This window comes from Mesoplodon mirus (assembly GCF_964341445.2).
Source record: "Mesoplodon mirus genome assembly, chromosome: 7".
In the NCBI taxonomy this organism is placed as follows: Eukaryota; Metazoa; Chordata; class Mammalia; order Artiodactyla; family Ziphiidae; genus Mesoplodon; species Mesoplodon mirus.
In genome coordinates this window covers 45201270-45217827 of record NC_138983.1, presented here as the reverse complement: position 1 = coordinate 45217827, position 16558 = coordinate 45201270, and the positions used below count along the sequence as shown (strand labels likewise).

At 45.8% G+C, this 16558-nt stretch overlaps 1 protein-coding gene across 3 annotated transcripts in view; it reads right to left on the bottom strand.

The window, feature by feature from the left end:
- The window catches only part of SYTL2 (synaptotagmin like 2), a 99698-nt gene extending 87330 nt beyond the window's left edge, over nucleotides 1-12368 (bottom strand). For all 3 annotated transcript variants that reach the window (XM_082627347.1, XM_082627343.1, XM_082627344.1), the window contains exon 1: nucleotides 12224-12368. The gene's annotated coding sequence lies outside the window, so the exon portion shown is untranslated. The remainder of the gene's footprint in view (nucleotides 1-12223) is intronic.
- Between the last annotated feature and the right edge of the window lie 4190 nt (nucleotides 12369-16558).

Genomic DNA, 16558 nt, shown 5'->3' with positions numbered 1-16558 from the left:
ATGTTCATTGTGTACCTAGTCTGTGCTGGGCCCTGTACCGGATGCTAAACTTATTTGTTCATACCCAGCACTTCCCACTGTACTCTGTGGAGCCCAAGGCCTTGTTTCCTTACTGAAATATGCTTATCATCTAAAAGCAATGTGGTATAAAAGCATTTCCTAGGATGAAACTAATAAGAAGAGAAGAGGGCACCCCAAATCACCTATTTCTATTTTCCTCCTTATAGTTCTGTTCTTTAAAAAGAAAACAACTCTCCATTTACCTTCAAATTTCATAAAGCAGATTGTTCCCAGACAAGTTTTTATCCAAGATTATCAGGAAGACTTCAGGCACACTTGCTCTGAAACTGACAAAATGACAGAGCAGGCCATTCCTGCCTCCACCCACTCATGGACTGTAGCACACTCCTGGGCCCTGTGAATAGAGCCAGGACCCTGGAAAGGCAATACACAAGCCTAGGGCATGCACAGAAGCCACCATTACCAGGGAAACTTCCTCCTTCTCTAAACCTTCCAGCTAGGCACCAGAAGATAAAACTTCTCAAAACTTAACATTTACTGAGGCCCAGGTAAGGCTTAGCCACATGTAAAAGACCTGATATAGTGATGGATTATTAATTATTTTATGAAGTCACACCATTGTGTTCAGGCAGCACAATGGGAAAAAAAAAAAAAAAAGAGCACTGACTTGGGAGTTTGGACCTAGGCTTGAATTCCAGGGCTACCACTCACTAGCTGTGTGACTCTTGACAAGTATTTCACTTCTTCTAAGTTTCATTTTCCTTAACTATGTTTGTACAGCTTAAAATTCCTACCTTTGAGGATCTTTGTGAGGACTAAAGGAAATGATTCATGTAAAATACCTAGCTGATGTCCGACACAATAGAATCTCAACATTATGGATACCCTTCCCACCCCTTATTTTCAGGCAGGAAAAATGTCCCAAGGAACTCAACTCCTGATTTAGAGGAATAATAAGAATGGGTGGATCCCAGGCTAATACTGCCCCTAGTTTTTCTAAGAGCCTAGTTCTGATAACTAATATTTTTAGGACTCTGACAGTACTTGAGAGTTATGAAAAATCAAACCAAGCCTCCTCCAATAGCTCTTTCTCACCCAAATTTTACAGAGAGCAATCAAGAAGGCTTCAGCTTTATCTCACAGAGCATTATGTTCATTCACATGCCCATATGCATACAGTCTTAAGAATTGTGTTCTTCTCTTATGTGAGGACCAATAACCTCTCCAAAACTTTAATAACTCTGAAGTCTTAGCTAAAAGAAAAAAGAAAAAAAAAGGATTGGGTCTGCATTTGTGGCATCTCATGGTGTGTTGAGTGGATCCCCAACACCAGCCCCAGATTTCTGATGGTTCAGTGGGAGGACTCATAGGACAGCATACAATCATACAGCCGTGATTTATTACAGTGAAAGAATACAAAGCAAAATCAGCAAGGAAAAAAGGTAGATGGGGTGAAGTCTGGGGAAAACCAGGCATGGGCTTCAAAGAGGCCTATGTCAGCTGAGTCATACACACAAGTTGTGACAACATGTGTGAAATGTTAACAACCATGGAAGCTCATTAGAGAGTCAGCGTCCAGGGGTTTTTATTGGGGACTGGCCATGTAGATACCCCCTGCCTGGCATGTACCCAAATTCCAGACTCCCAGAAGGAAAGCAGGTGCTCAGCATAAACTGCATTGTTTGCACAGTTTAGATACAGTGAACTACTGGTATCATTTAGAGTGGTGGGAACCCTTCTGCAATCCAAGTTCCCAGGTACCAGTCAAGGACCAACCTTGCAAGCAAGCGTTTCTAAGGACAAGCAGCCTCAGGCTCACTATGTTAATCCCTTCCCGCACACACCAAACAAAAACCCAAATATCTAATTAATAACTGCCCTCTGACCACTAAATTTTTATAGCCAATTGACATGTTGAAATTCGTATAAAAAAAAAAGATAGTGAATATAACTCAGTGCTTCAAAATATATTCATTCAGCACGTTTGTACTGTGTCAGCCTGCTGGGCTCCGGGCAATAAGGAAATAACAGTAAGTGCCTGCCCTCTAAGAAATTTCAGACCAATAGGGACGATAAGATGAGTACACAAAGAGCATTAACACAGGTGGTATGCGATGACGACCATAAAAGAGGTATAAACCAAACACTAAACCAGTTAGAGTAGGGAGAGGAAACTTCCTGCTGTGATGAACCAGGAAGGTTTTAGTAAGAATTACCACAGAGCTGCAGTTTTAGGAACAGGTAAGATTTTGAGAGCAAGTGGCAGGGCAGGGAAGAGCTCAAGAAGGGGAATAAAAGTATTGTTCCAGGGCTTCCCTGCTGGCGCAGTGGTTGAGAATCTGCCTGCTAATGCAGGGGACACGGGTTCGAGCCCTGGTCTGGGAGGATCCCACATGCCGCTGAGCAACTAGGCCCGTGAGCCACAACTACTGAGCCTGCGCGTCTGGAGCCTGAGCTCCGCAACAAGAGAGGCCGCGATAGTGAGAGGCCCGCGCACCGCGATGAAGAGGGGCCCCCACTTGCCACAACTAGAGAAAGCCCTCGCACAGAAACCAAGACCCAACACAGCACAGATAAATAAATTAATTAATAAACTCCTACCCCCAACATCTTAAAAAAAAAAGTATCGTTCAAGGAACAGACAAGAAGCTATGTAAACAATGCACAGAGGTTGCTATAGGGAAAGGGGAATACGGTTTGAATGGAAGACTAAGTGCATAGAAGGGGATAGTGGAAGATATGAATCTAAAACACAGGTCTCAAATGTCAAACGAAGGAATTGTGTTTTATGCAGTGGGTAATGGGGGAGTCTGTGAGTTTTTTTACTTTTCTAAACATGTTACTTTAGCATGAATGAGAGGAGTCACTATAATCAAAAGGACCAGGGCTTTTGCCATAGATCTCACAAAAGCCGCAGACAGCTAGAAGGTGCAAAGAGGTGAAATATAAATGTCATTTGGGAACAACATTGAGAAGGAAGCAGTAACAATGCTCCTCAGGAGATGCAGGAATCAAACAAGACTCAAAGTTCTTAAGTCAGCTGCGGAATTAGTGCATTCAACCAGAAGTGCCTGGAAGGGCAGCCAGGTTAAAGGTAAAAACTAATAACAGGGCAGAAAATTCAGTGGCTGTGTCTAGAACTCCGATGGAGATGAGGAACCAGTGCTCAGGAAGGAGGTGGCGACTTGAATGGCAAATGTGGAGGAAGCCAGCTTAGAGGCTCAGCTGTAGCAGAGGAGAAGCCAAACACTACACACGGCAAGTCAAGAGCTATGCATTTCTTCCGCCTCAAGCAAACATAACTAGGCTCTTAAGCTTGACAGAGAGATAGCACTATAAACATAAGCATGCACACACACACACACACACACACGTGCACACTACTGAGAAGTGCTCTGTGGCCAGAGTGCCTCGGTTCAGATCCTGACTCCACCATGTATTAGATTTCTTATCTGAGACAAGTTACTTAACGTCTATGCATGCCTCTGATTTCCCATCTATAAAATGGGCTCAATAATAGTACCTATCTCATAAAGTTGTGGTGAGGATTCAATGAGTTAATTCATGTAAAGAGCTTAATGCAAAGTCTGTCTGGCACATAGTGAGTATTCAGTAACTGTTGGCCACTATTATTATCTTGAGTCTCACTATAATGTCATGAGATAAAGCCAGGCAATCATCATCTCCATATTACTAATAAGGAAACTGAGGCTCAGAGAGGAAATACTTGCCCAATTTTCACACAGTGCAGAATACAAGTTAGGAGTTTATAAAGTCCAGTCTCCTTAACGAGATTTACAAAGCTCTCCATGTTCAGCCCACCTGCTACCTCCCTGGCCTCAGTTCCTGCCAACCTTACCTTGAACGTGAAACTGTGCCCACCACACTATTTCCTGCCCCTCTTAACTTTCTGACCCCTATTCATCCCTCAAGTCTCCTCTCAAGTGTCACCTCTTCCAGGAAGCCCTTGGCACTTGCTCCCTCTTCCCTCTCACCACCCCACCTCCCTCTATACTCACATCTGACTATTAACATCACACCATGTGTAATTATAGACGTCTGCTTTCCCTACTGGACTCTGAGCCTAAAACAATTTATGGCACACAGTAAACACTGAGTATTTATTGAATGAACTAACTCTTGTCTCTAAGTCTGATATTCTTCCCCCCAGAGCATGCTGCCCCTTTATCCACAAACGTTTGCTGTTTAATAATAGTTTTAGGGCCTCCCTGGTGGCGCAGTGGTTGAGAGTCCGCCTGCCGATGCAGGGGATACGGGTTCGTGCCCCGGTCTGGGAGGATCCCATATGCCGCGGAGCGGCTGGGCCCGTGAGCCACGGCCGCTGGGCCTGCGCATCCGGAGCCTGTGCTCCGCAACGGGAGAGGCCACAACAGTGAGAGGCCCGCATACCGCAAAAGGAAAAAAAAAATAATAATAATAGTTTTAAAAGAGTAGCGACAAAATTTCACCAAAGATCAACCAGTCATACTATACTTAAATATCAAACTAAACTTAAACACGTGGTCATTGCACCTATAGGGAGTGAAGCACACAAACACACCCTTCAAAGAGCTGACCATTCCCACCCACAGCTCATCTGTCTTGGTGCCTGTGGTCTCAAAGGAGAGAGACCAAACCCGAATCTATCAAAGGATTCCTCTTCCGTTTGATTAACCCACTGAGAAGGACCTGGGGCTTGGCACATGAGGAAGACAGGTTCAAAGGTCTCACATTCCAAAACCCCAAGGTGAGGTGCCTCCAGGAGGTTAAAGGGTACATCTTGCAACCTGTGTTCCACCTGTCAGCCTGAGACTAGCTTTCAGTTCCCAATGACTCAGAGAGTGATCATGGGGAAAGGTTACCAGAGAAGGGAAAAAAGGAGCACGTCCACTCCATCCGCAGTTCCTCACACACCAAGCAAACACCTGTGCTCCATTCCACGAACATCTGTTCCCGGAAGCTTCTGACAGGTGGAGCCACATCTCCTCCACACCCTTGGCTCGGGCCACCACCCAGTTCATGTGGGAAGCGGGTGATCCTCTCCACATCTAGGCAACTCTAGCAACGGAGGCTGATCTCCCCAGGGGCTCTTCCCTGAGGAACTCCGGGTATATGTCAGGTTTTCCTGTTGGTCTGGATAAAGCTGACAACACTCAGGGAAACGGAAACACAGGCCCAGAAACATACAAACACACACTTGTGTATACTTGTGTCTGACGCTGATGGCTTGGGGAAAAGGGCCACTCAGTTTCTTGCAATTTGCCCACAGATGAGTTTTGTGGCCCACGCCTCCCTGCTCCTCCCCCGCCAGGAAACTCAGAGACTGCTAACCGCAGCAGTGCCTACTGAGCACGAGAAATTCTGCAAAGCAGGAACCAAATTCAACACGTACTGGGTGTCAACAATTCCCAGAACTTCAATTCTGGAAATACGGCCCTTACACATTCTTTCTGGGTCCAAGCCTCAATCGTTTTGCCAGAAGGACACCTGGGTCCTTATTAAAAGTGGTAAATTGGGGCTTCCCTGGTGGCGCAGTGGTTGAGAGTCCGCCTGCCGATGCAGGGGACACGGATTCGTGCCCCGGTCCGGGAGGATCCCACATGCCGCGGAGCGGGTGGGCCCGTGAGCCATGGCCTCTGAGCCTGCATGTCCGGAGCCTGTGCTCCGCAACGGGAGAGGCCACAACAGTGAGAGGCCCGCATACCGCAAAAAAAAAAGATAAATATGCTTAACTCCAAGGCAGGCATAGTTATCATCTTGGAATTAATCCCCAATGTGGTCCAGTCCATAAATTAGTATAGGAGCCACCATTTTCCAACACATGTGTACCTTCCTCCAGAAGTCTTGAATTACACAGCAGCACCATCTCTGCTCCTACAGGTACCTTTTACCAAAAGCTTTAAAATATCTTATCTGTTCCCACAAGTCCAAACAAGTGGGCCTTCAATCAACCTCAAATCCACCTTCCATACTTTGGACAGTGTTACTATCCTAAAGTCTAGTTATTTCACACACAATATTGAGACACTTCCATTAGTTCCTTGCTGCCTTCAAGATAAGGGACAAGTTTTTAGCCTGGTTTCACCTTTGGGCATCCGCTCCCCACGTTAAATATATGACCATTAAATATACGCCCTCATTTAATCCTCTGAGCAAAATGTGAGGCAGGTCTGATCATTCCCATTTTACAGACACATTGAGGAAGTGATACGCTATGGTGATAGTTGCAGACTTGGGGGACAACCAAGGTCTCAGGATGCGCCCTTCAACATGTCCCAAGATGGCAGACCTAAAACAACCCTAGAATCCATTCTATAAAAAATCAAAGAATTAAACTGAAAACCCAGACCCTTTATTTCTTTTTTTAAAAATTCTTTTTCAAATTCTTTTCCCATTTAGGTTAGTACAGAATATTGAGCAGAGTTCCCTGTGCTCTACGGTAGGTCCTTGTTGGTTAGCCATTTTAAATATAGCAGTGTGTGCATGTCAATCCCAAACTCCCAGTCTATCTGTCCCCCTCACCATTCCCCCCTGGTAACCATAAGTTCATTTTCTAAGTCTGTGAGCCAGACCCTTTATATCTGAAACTCAAATGATTCGTCTAAAACCAGCAGTGATGAAGATTCTGCCCTAAAGAATCTAACATGCCAGAGTTCAGTCTTCCTCCCAGCACAGATGGCTGGCAGAGGGGGCAGAGTGGTTGAGGCACGGATCTGACAGGGCGCCTTGGCTTGGCCTGGGATCCAGCCCATGCCCTCAGCCTCAGAGCCCTGTGTTTTAATCAACTGACTCAGCCAGTGGCAGGAGAGACCAGGCGCCTGTGGCCGTGAGTAATGGCAGCACAAAACACATCTGTCTAATCAGAAGCTGATGGTGTCAGTTACACCAGGAGTTACAGTAAAACAATGCTCTACAAGGGAAAAAAGAATGTCTATTCACTCAGAAGTTAAGCAATGCCTTTCTTTCTCCCTCTAACTCACAATGCAAATTTGTGGACTTGTTTACTAGGTCTTATACCCCCCTCTCAAATATTTCTTGATGCATTTATAGAAAGAAGACTTATCTATGGATAGCAAACCAAATCTGGTCTACTAGTTGCTGCAAAATATCTAGAAAGTATGACATTAGGAAATGCTTTTATTTTGGTTTCCTTTAATCTCTATCATGATTTTGAGGGATAATGCATAGCAACATGTTTTTGTAAGTGGTAAGTACTTCACATATGTAAAGTCACTGCAACCACCTGAGGATCATTACACCACATTTCAGCACAGACTTCATTTCAGAAGAGTGATTCATTCATTCTTCCATTTGTTCATTTATTAATTCATTGAAAATACTTTACTAAGTTCCCATTGAGTGCCAGGCAATTAGATGCAGAATTAAACCAGAGATTCCAAGCCCTTAGAGCCTCAATCTTTTCCCAAATTGGCCTTTTCATCTCCAAGGTGTTCCAGCCACACCTGGCGCTCTCTCCTCTCTCCAGTCTCCTCTCTCCCTCCCTCGCCCTAGCCTATGGTTCTAAACCGCTCTAGAGTGTGTTTCTCTCACGTTCTGCAAGGGTCCCAGCACAGGACCAATACCCAGTGGGCACTAAAGAAAAGTACTGTATTTAGTGATTTCAGAAGTGAGTACTTTGTGACGCACACAGCCTTATCTGAGGATGTTCTAGATTAACAGTAACAAATAGATGAGCAGAAACAACTCTCCCCTCAATGATCTATGGATCATGTGTTCTGCATGAGGGCAGTCAGCTGGGGAGACCCTTAGAAAATAATGAGGGGGCACTGAAAGCAACAGAAGTGGGAACATTTTCTGACACCTGATTCATTTGGATTCTTTACCAAACTTTTATCTGGGCAAATGTGAATGGAAAATAACCCAGAATCATAGATTTTTAAGACTGGAAAGAACTTCATCTGGTCCAACTCCCTCTATAGATTAAAAAAAAAAAAAAAAAACGAAAAACAAGGCTCCAGGAGAGGACATGACTAAACCCAGAGCTCACAGCCTATCTGTGAGATAGGAGTAGAAGCCAAGCCACCTGCCTCCCGATACAGGGCCCACTCCTCTCCACAGAGCTGCTCCGAGCTAGGTGAGTGCCCCCAGGGGTGCATCATCACCTTTCCGGCTGCTGTCACTGCTTCCTCCCAGCATGCCTCTGCCTTGCTTTAGGCAGCTAGAGACAGCCCTCAGGAGCTCTGGGACTCCCAGTGCAAAGGAACAGCTCCCTTGAATGACAAGCCTGTTTTTATTCTGTGAAATGGGACTATTTTCTGTCCTTTTCTTCGCTTCAGGATTGTGATGAAGATCAGTGAGATGCCAGCCACGTAGGAATCCTATATTCTTTGAAGAAAACAGAGTAGGGATCCAACAGAGCATCTGCGTCATAATTAAGTCCTACTGACGTTAGGCCCAGGAGTTAGATTTCAGCATTTTTATAAAGACCGACAATGTTTTTGGTTTTTTCTACCTTAAAATTTTTTTTTAATTGCATACACAATGACATGCGATTCAAGTAACAAACAGTAACACCTGCCACTAGGTCCTCCTAGTGACTTCGGTGGAGAAAAATCACGTAGGTGTCATTATTTCCAATTTAGGGAAGGAAAAAGTGGTTCACAGAAGCTACCCAAAGTCACACAGGTACTAAAATGCAATGTTGGAGCAAGGACCTTATCTAAGGCTCTCTCCTCCTCACTGTGCTATTTAGCTTTAGAACTTTCTGCTCACGTTTTGCACATCAACAACACTGAAGAGCTACCTTTTTGTTACATCTGAGACATTTCAGATACTCGAGTCACTTCAACAAGGAGCACAACTTGACTCCGTAACTTCAGTAGCAGCCCCACTGCGGGCACTTCTTTCTGCTGGAAACTAAATGACACAGGGGAACTATAGGGGGTAAACTTTGGGGTTCACAAACAGGATTAACCTTTATGATGTCTTTAATTATTCATGATTTACTCTCAACATTCTTTCAGAAGCAACCTGAGATGGCTCTTAGCCCTGACAATAATACAATCAAAAGTAAGGGTTATATTCATTTGTTCTTTTTTTTTTTTTTTTAACATACAGATAGAGAGAAAAGATTTAGAAGGCTGTATCCCAAGTTTTGCATTAGTTGTTTCTGAGTACAGATGTATTATTATTAATGCTAATCTGTATTTTATCTTTTTCTACAACAAATAGGTATAGTTTTGGTAATAAGAAAACAAACAATAATGATATCACTTACACGTTGAATCTTACAAAAGCTAAACTCATAGAAACAGAGAGTAAAACGATGATTGCCAAAGGCTGGGGAGCGGGGGAAACGGAGATCTTGGTCAAAGCATACAGATTTCCAGTTATAAGATGAATAAGTTCTTAGGATCTAATATACAGCATGGTGACTATAGTATGTATTACATACTTGAAACTTGCTAAGAGACTAAATCTTAAACGTCCTCACTACAAGAAAAATAGTAGTGATATATACATGTATGAAATCATCATGTGTACACCCTAGACTTATGCAATGTCATTTATATCTTAATAAGTCTGGGGGAGGGAAAACAATGATTGTTTTTATTTTTTAAATATGTTCTTCACTCTGAAAAATGGGAAAAGAGGTTATCACCACAGGAGGCTGGGAAGCTCTATCACTATGAACCAAGTGACTAGAAAATGAAAACAATACTTAAAGCTCCCAGACCAGAACCTTTGTCCTCTTTCTCCATTTGGGTATTCTCAGCCCTGCAAGAATATAAAGCAATATGCCAGGACACCAATTTTACACAAATATATTGGGGAAGAAAACTATATATAAATATTTATTAGAAAAACTAAATTTGACAGACATACAGAATCAAATGAAAAAACCTGCATAAATCCTTAAAACAATTTTCATGCTCGCTGGGGCCAATCTGAACTATAACCCAACCCCCAGGAGCACTTGTCAGGCTTCTTTTGCTATTAGAGACTCTTCTAATGGAGAAGTTTGGGAAGCCCTAAGGCAAATAGTACCATCTTGTTTCCTCCCCTTTTTGAGAGAACAGAAACCTGATTAAAACTAAGTCACTTTTCCTTTTAACTTTTTTAAAAAGTCAAATTTGTCTTCATCTACTACCTTTAAAAACTCCTTTATAAAACAGGTGGCAGCCAACACATTACCAGGGAAATCTGTAAGCCCACAGGGGCATAGTTCACCCTACCTTCCTTGCCCGAGAGGGAGAACTATCTGGCCTGGCATCCTGGGTTCTGAGGATGGTGAGGGCCCGGGCTGCCCCAGGGGCCGCCTCACATTTCTTCAGGACAGCAGACCACTCTGCACAAGGTGCTAATTCATTCATTCCACAAATGTTTATTGAGCGAAGTCTGAGAAAGGCCTCTTAGGGGACAGTGGGATCATTCACAAGCCAACGCTCAGGTCTAACGGATCAGCTGTGGACAATCAATCTTTCATGAGACCTCAAACCACCTCTAGGATAAAGCAAACAGGGCCCTCACCCAACCCACTCACTCACCAGCAGCTGGGTGGGATCAGGCAGGCGTTCCAGAATGGGACTGCTGCTTGAGAGACGCTAAGGCATCACTGATGCCCACCAGAATGACTGAAACGCCTGCACCATAAATGACATAACACCTCCAGAATGCTTTGAATGGAGTCTGTCACCTCGTGAAAACTCAATAACAATCATTTTTGCTGTCACTATTCCAACTTGCCCTTACTCAAGGAGCACCAAAAAAGGGAAAAGAACACAGGTTTTAGAGTCAGAAAGATTGGATTTGAATCCCAGCTCTGCCACTTACTAGCTATGTGACTAAGGGAAGCCATCTTTCTGAGCCTCAGTTTCTCATTTGTAAAATGGGGTAAATATCAGGATACCAGCTCTCACGTGGCTTTGTGAGAACTAAGGACGTGTTACATGCAAAGAAGAGTGTCTGGCCCATAAGTGCCCCCAAAAAAGTCAATATTGCCACTGCCCTGCCCCCCTCCTCCACTGCTCTTGATGGACCCTGGAATCTCCTTTCACCTGGATCCCACACTGAGGGCTGAGGGAAAGAGAAGGGAGAGAATTGCTGGAGACCTTCCACAGAACCCACCAAAGCCCCCTGCTCCTTTCAAGCACCCTCCTCCGTGTGGCTGCTCCGTCCTACTGACAGTTGGCTGCATAGCTGAGAATGGCTGCCAAGAAGGGGACGGGAAGCTGAACAGCAGTTGGAATCCATCCCACCTTCCAGTGCTGTCTGTCTGTCTGTCTGAAACCCCATGGGGCTTCCTCTGCACATCCTTGCATGGTAGAGGCTGACAGTATGATTCATAGTCTGTTCTTATCTAGGCTTCCATCTCAACCCAGAGCCCAAAGCCCTGGAGGCTGCTGGTCACAGACCAGCACTCAACGAAAGTGAGGACTTTTCATTCAGGCAGGAAGTGGAGCCCCTCAAAGTCAAAGGGGATTTATAAAGGGAGGAGGGAGGAAAAGGAAGAGGGAGGCTGCAGAGAGAGAGGCCCACTTCCTACATGCTGGGAGAGCCCTATGTCCTAGCTGCTGAAGCAGTTGGTTTTCTACTTTGAAAGATAATAAATCTCATTCCTGTATTTATAACTCACCACGGGACAAGGTCTGGGTGTAGGAGGAGAACTCCAAAACAAATCTGCTTATTTTCCAGGTAGAAATCATCGGCACCCAACTCCCCCTTCCCAACCCCCCGCCTGCAGATGGGTCCTAACGCCCTACCTTACTCCACCTGAGCAATCTAGGGGCAGTTACTCTGTAGTCAGGGCCACCCAGCAGCCAGTCCCAAGCCCAGGCTCAGTCCTCGAAAGCCCCAGGAAACGCGACAGCCCACGGAACCGCCGCCTACCCAAGCACCTCGGCTTCCTGGAGACCGTCCCCTGGGCAGCGGAGCCGGCTCTTTAGTGAGTGCGAAACTGAGAAAGGGCGCTTGCCGGGTGTCAAAACGAAGTTCACGTTTTAGAACTCAGAAGACCAGAAAAGCATCACCATTCAACACCAACTCCCTCATTTAACGGAGGAGGAAACACAGACCCAGAGAGGGAAAGAAAGTTGCCCGAGGTAACACAGCGAGTGGGCAGATTAGTCGAGGCTAGAGCCGGACGCGCTGACAGCCTCTCGCCGCCTCCCTCGTCCTCTTGGCCGCAGACCCCACCGGTTGAAGCAAACCCCGCAACCCCGAGCGCGGTGCGGCGCGTTACCTTCCTCCGGACTGGGCGCTGCGAGCCTCCTCGTCCCCGGCGGGGTGCTGGCGGCTCTGCCCGGCTCGCTCGCCCTGCGGTCCAGGTGCCGCCCGACCGCTGTCAGCGATGGGAGGCGCGGGCGGGCTCCCCGTCGGGCGGCGGGCGGGCGCGCTGGGGCCGCTCCCGGACGCCCGGGCCAATAGCTCTGCGCCCGCGCCCGGCCCGCCCCCGCGCCCCGCCCCGGCCCGGCCCGGCCTCAGCTGCCTTGGACTCCAGCCCTCTCTCGGGTCTTTCTTCCACCCCTCCCCGCCCCCCTCCTGTTTCTTCTCTCCCCCTTAGCTCCCCATCTTGGCTTCCTTCTCAACAACTTTTACCCCGAAACAACTTTTTCACTGTGCAGATAAAGAATGCAACACATTTTTTGACCACTCTGCTTTAGGGGTCCTTGGAGCCCGAGAGCGTGGAGCGCCAGGACCCCTTCCACTCAGAGAGCGGGGTCAGCCCCGGCGCAGTGGAAAGGGGCGCGCAGTGGTACGGAACAAGGTGCTTTCAGCACTCCGGACGTCAGTTTCTTCACGAGTAAAATAAACAAAAATATTTCACAGGTTGTTGAGAGGATTAAATGAGCTGATAATTTTTAAATATCTAATACAATAATACCTGGATAAACGGTGAGGGTGATGTGTACGGCCTGAGCCACCCAATGGGTGCGGAGTGAGGACTGGTACACTGCTGGAAGGTGCTGGCTGGTGGAGAGGCAGGCACGCCTATAAGTACAATATTGTGACAGGGCCAGTTGAAAAAAAAGTTACCGATGGTGGAGCCAGACCAGGCAGATTTCCGAAATCGGTGAACTTTAAGGCCTTTTGCTTCCTCATCATCTCCCCAGTTACTGTTGAACATCCAGTTGAGTGTAGCCCAGGTCTGCCTTGGGTCCTTCCAAAGATCTTTCTTCTCCTGAACTTACAAGTGCTGATCCCCAAGTGTCTTCGTTTAGCGCTGGGTGCAGGACTGCTAATCGACCTAGGAATCCTTGCATCGGGTTAATGTGCGTATTTTGGCTTTCACCCAAGCTTTGAGAGCCTAGTGTGTCCCCCGTGCGGAGTGAGCACTCCGGATGCAAAAGAGGATTAAGCCTTTGAAGAGACAAATTTGCAAACGATTTCAATTTAGGGTAATAACTGCTATAACAGGTGTACAAAGTGTTATAGAGTCGCATACACTGGGGAGAGGAGAGCAGTAAAAGCTTGAATACAAGTGCGACCAAGATAAGTCTTGAAGGAGCGCTATAACTTAGGTCAGGTGGACGCAAAGAGGACATGAAGGTGTCTGTCACATGCCTGGCTATTGCACAGAGTGAGTGACAGGGGGGCAGAGATGAAGCTAAGGAGGAAGACAGACAGATGCAGGAGGAGTAGCTGTGCCTGTCTTGCTGAGGGAAGCAGGCTGTCGTCATCCTCTTGGTGATGACTGCTGGTGAATGATTTTAAGCAAAGGAGTGGCATGACTTCATTTGCTTTTGGTTCCTCAATTTCAGTGTCGATTGCACCTGCCTTGTTTATCTCCTTCCTGCTCCTCTCCAGCCTGGAGGGCAGGCACTGGGTCTTGCCCTGCCCGCCCGCCGCCCCCCCCCCCCCCCGCCATCGTTGCCTTGCATCACCTGGTACAGGGCTTTGAGGGAAACCGATGCTCGCTACTCCCAGGGTCACTCCTCTCCAGCAAACAAACAGCAACTCCCAACTGCAAAGGAGGGTCTAAGGCTTCTCACTTCAAGTTCTGGGGCAAGTGGGGGAGAAATTTTGAAGTAAGGTCTTGTCAGGGACGCTCAACTCATCCGAAGTGGCCATATCGCTCAGAGCTTAAAAGCTAGAGCTCTGACATCAAACAGCCAAGGTTCAAATACTGTCCCCACCACTTTCTAAGAGGACCTGAGCTCAGTTGCTTAACCCCTCTGTGCCTCAGTTTGTTCATCTGTTAAAGAGATGATAATCATGCCCCTCTCTAAGGCTACTGTGAAGGTTAAAATGAGAAAGTGCCTGTGTTTAGCAGAGTGTCTTGCACATAGAGAGTGCTGAATAAATCTTAGTCAACATGATTCTAGCAAGTTAGGAGCGGCTTGTTCCTCTTAACCTACAGATTGCCACCCTTCAAAATGGTTTGCGTACAAGTGACACTTAAATTTCACAGAATTCTCTGTTGATATTGAAGAGAAAGACAGGTGGGTAGGGATAATGCAGTGCAGTGGTTATATGTGCGTGTCATGACTCCACTGGACTCCATCACTAAACTAGCCAGGTGACTTTGGAAAAGTTACATAACCTCTTTAAGCCTCTGTTCCTCTGCAATTAAATAGAAATAGTAATATTACCTGTCCTGTGTAAGGGAGATGCTGTAATACGCATAGCACACTGCCTGGCCCAAGGTAAGATCTCAATAAATGTTAGCTAATAGTATGATAATGGTTAGAAGAGAGTTCTTATACTTTGGGGAAAGGGAAAAGTAATCTAACAGTAATGAATTGGAAGGGGAAGTGTAATCCCTCCCCCCAAAACTAAACTCAAACGTAAAGGTTGGTGCTGGATCTGTGAAAACTGACTGGGACACAAGCAGAAGTTAGCTTAGAAACAAGCAGGTGGAACTTAGGCCTGGAGAGTTTTCCAGCTGCGCGTGGGTTATTTAAATTTGGAACCTCCGTTTGAACAAAGATTAAATTCTTGCAACTCTATGGAACTGAAATAAAATGAAGTGTTGTTTGCAGCGGTGTGTATGACTGCCCTCTGAACTGGCCTCCTGGGATGGTGGAATGCCAAAGGCTCTTGCTTTCAAATGAGAATCTGGGATTTAACCCCTAACACCACCCAGCTGTTACTGTGTAGAGTCACTGGCACATTGCCAAGTTGTTTAGTTTTATCAGCCAGTTAGCGGGTAAATAGTTGTGGGATAGGCTAGGTGTAGTTCCTGCAGGCTCAGGACATCCTCACCTCTATTTCTGACCCAAAGAATCCTTCTCAGGCATCAGGACCAGGGACAAATCTCACAAGATTCTGCCCTCCTAGTTGAATGAATCAATCCTTTGAACATCTCCAACCCGCATGATGTATTACTTAAGCCTTTTCTTTTTCATTTTTTTTAAAAGAATTTATTATTTATTTATTTATTTGTTTATTGGCTGTGTTGGGTCTTTGTTGCTGCGCGTGGGCTTCCTCTAGTTGTGGCGAGCAGGGGCGACCCTTCATTGCGGTGTGCAGGCTTCTCATTGTGGTGGCTTCTCTTGCTGTGGAGCTCAGGCTCTATGCACGCAGGCTTCAGTAGTTGTGGCTCACAGGCTCAGTAGTTGTGGCTCGCTGGCTATAGAGTGCAGGCTCCAGTAGTTGTGGCTCACGGGCTTAGCTGCTCCACAGATGTGGGATCTTCCCAGACCAGGGCTTGAACCCATGTCCCCTGCATTGGCAGGCAGATTCTTAACCACTGTGCCACCAGGGAAGCCCCTTAAGCCTTTTCTTGGCATTGATTTCATTGTGTCTTTGTAGTTAGTTGTCACAGGATATGCCACTCCCCACCAGTTTTAAATCTCCCCCAATTCAAGGACCCCTTTTTTCTTTGTGTTTCTTCTCATGACCTCCACCCTTCCCCCAACCCCATCTCTACCCCAAATGACTGTACACCATAGGCACTTAATTAATGCTTGTTAAATTGCATCTCATAGTAGACATGTTACAGAGAGCACTGTTGCCACCATGGAAAAGTAAAAGAAATTAAAAACCAAATTTTCTAGTGAAGACATGAGTTTGTCTTTAAGCTATGTTGATTTATAACCTCTTACCAACCAAAAATGGAAGATATTGCAAAATGCTGTACAATTACATCTAGTGTGGTAATGTGGTTATGTGACTTATAGCAAGCAGTAGGTATCAAATGTACAGCATTTAGCATATAATTCAGTCATAGTATTGGGTCACCACAGCAGGAATTTGGTTTTCTAAATAATTTGCAAATGCTGAATATCTTTTAAACTTTTGGAAGTACAAAACTTTGGCCTTGAATCAAATTGTGTTAGCAATCTCTCCACAGTCTTTAATAATGCCTTGCATTTCTACAGGGCTTTGTATTTTCAAAGCTCTTTTACTCTGATTATCTTGTTTGATCTTCACATCAACCCTGTGATGTAGGAAGGGCAGCTATTAGTATCTGCATTTCACAGATGAAGATAGGAGGGACTTGAGAAGATCAGGTCCTAAGCTCAGGCCAAATGGCACACTAGTGACACAGCCAAGGTTGGAACCCAAGGACCTGTAAACCAGAGAGATTTCTGATATTCATGAACATTTTGATTATTTATGACATTTATGAGCA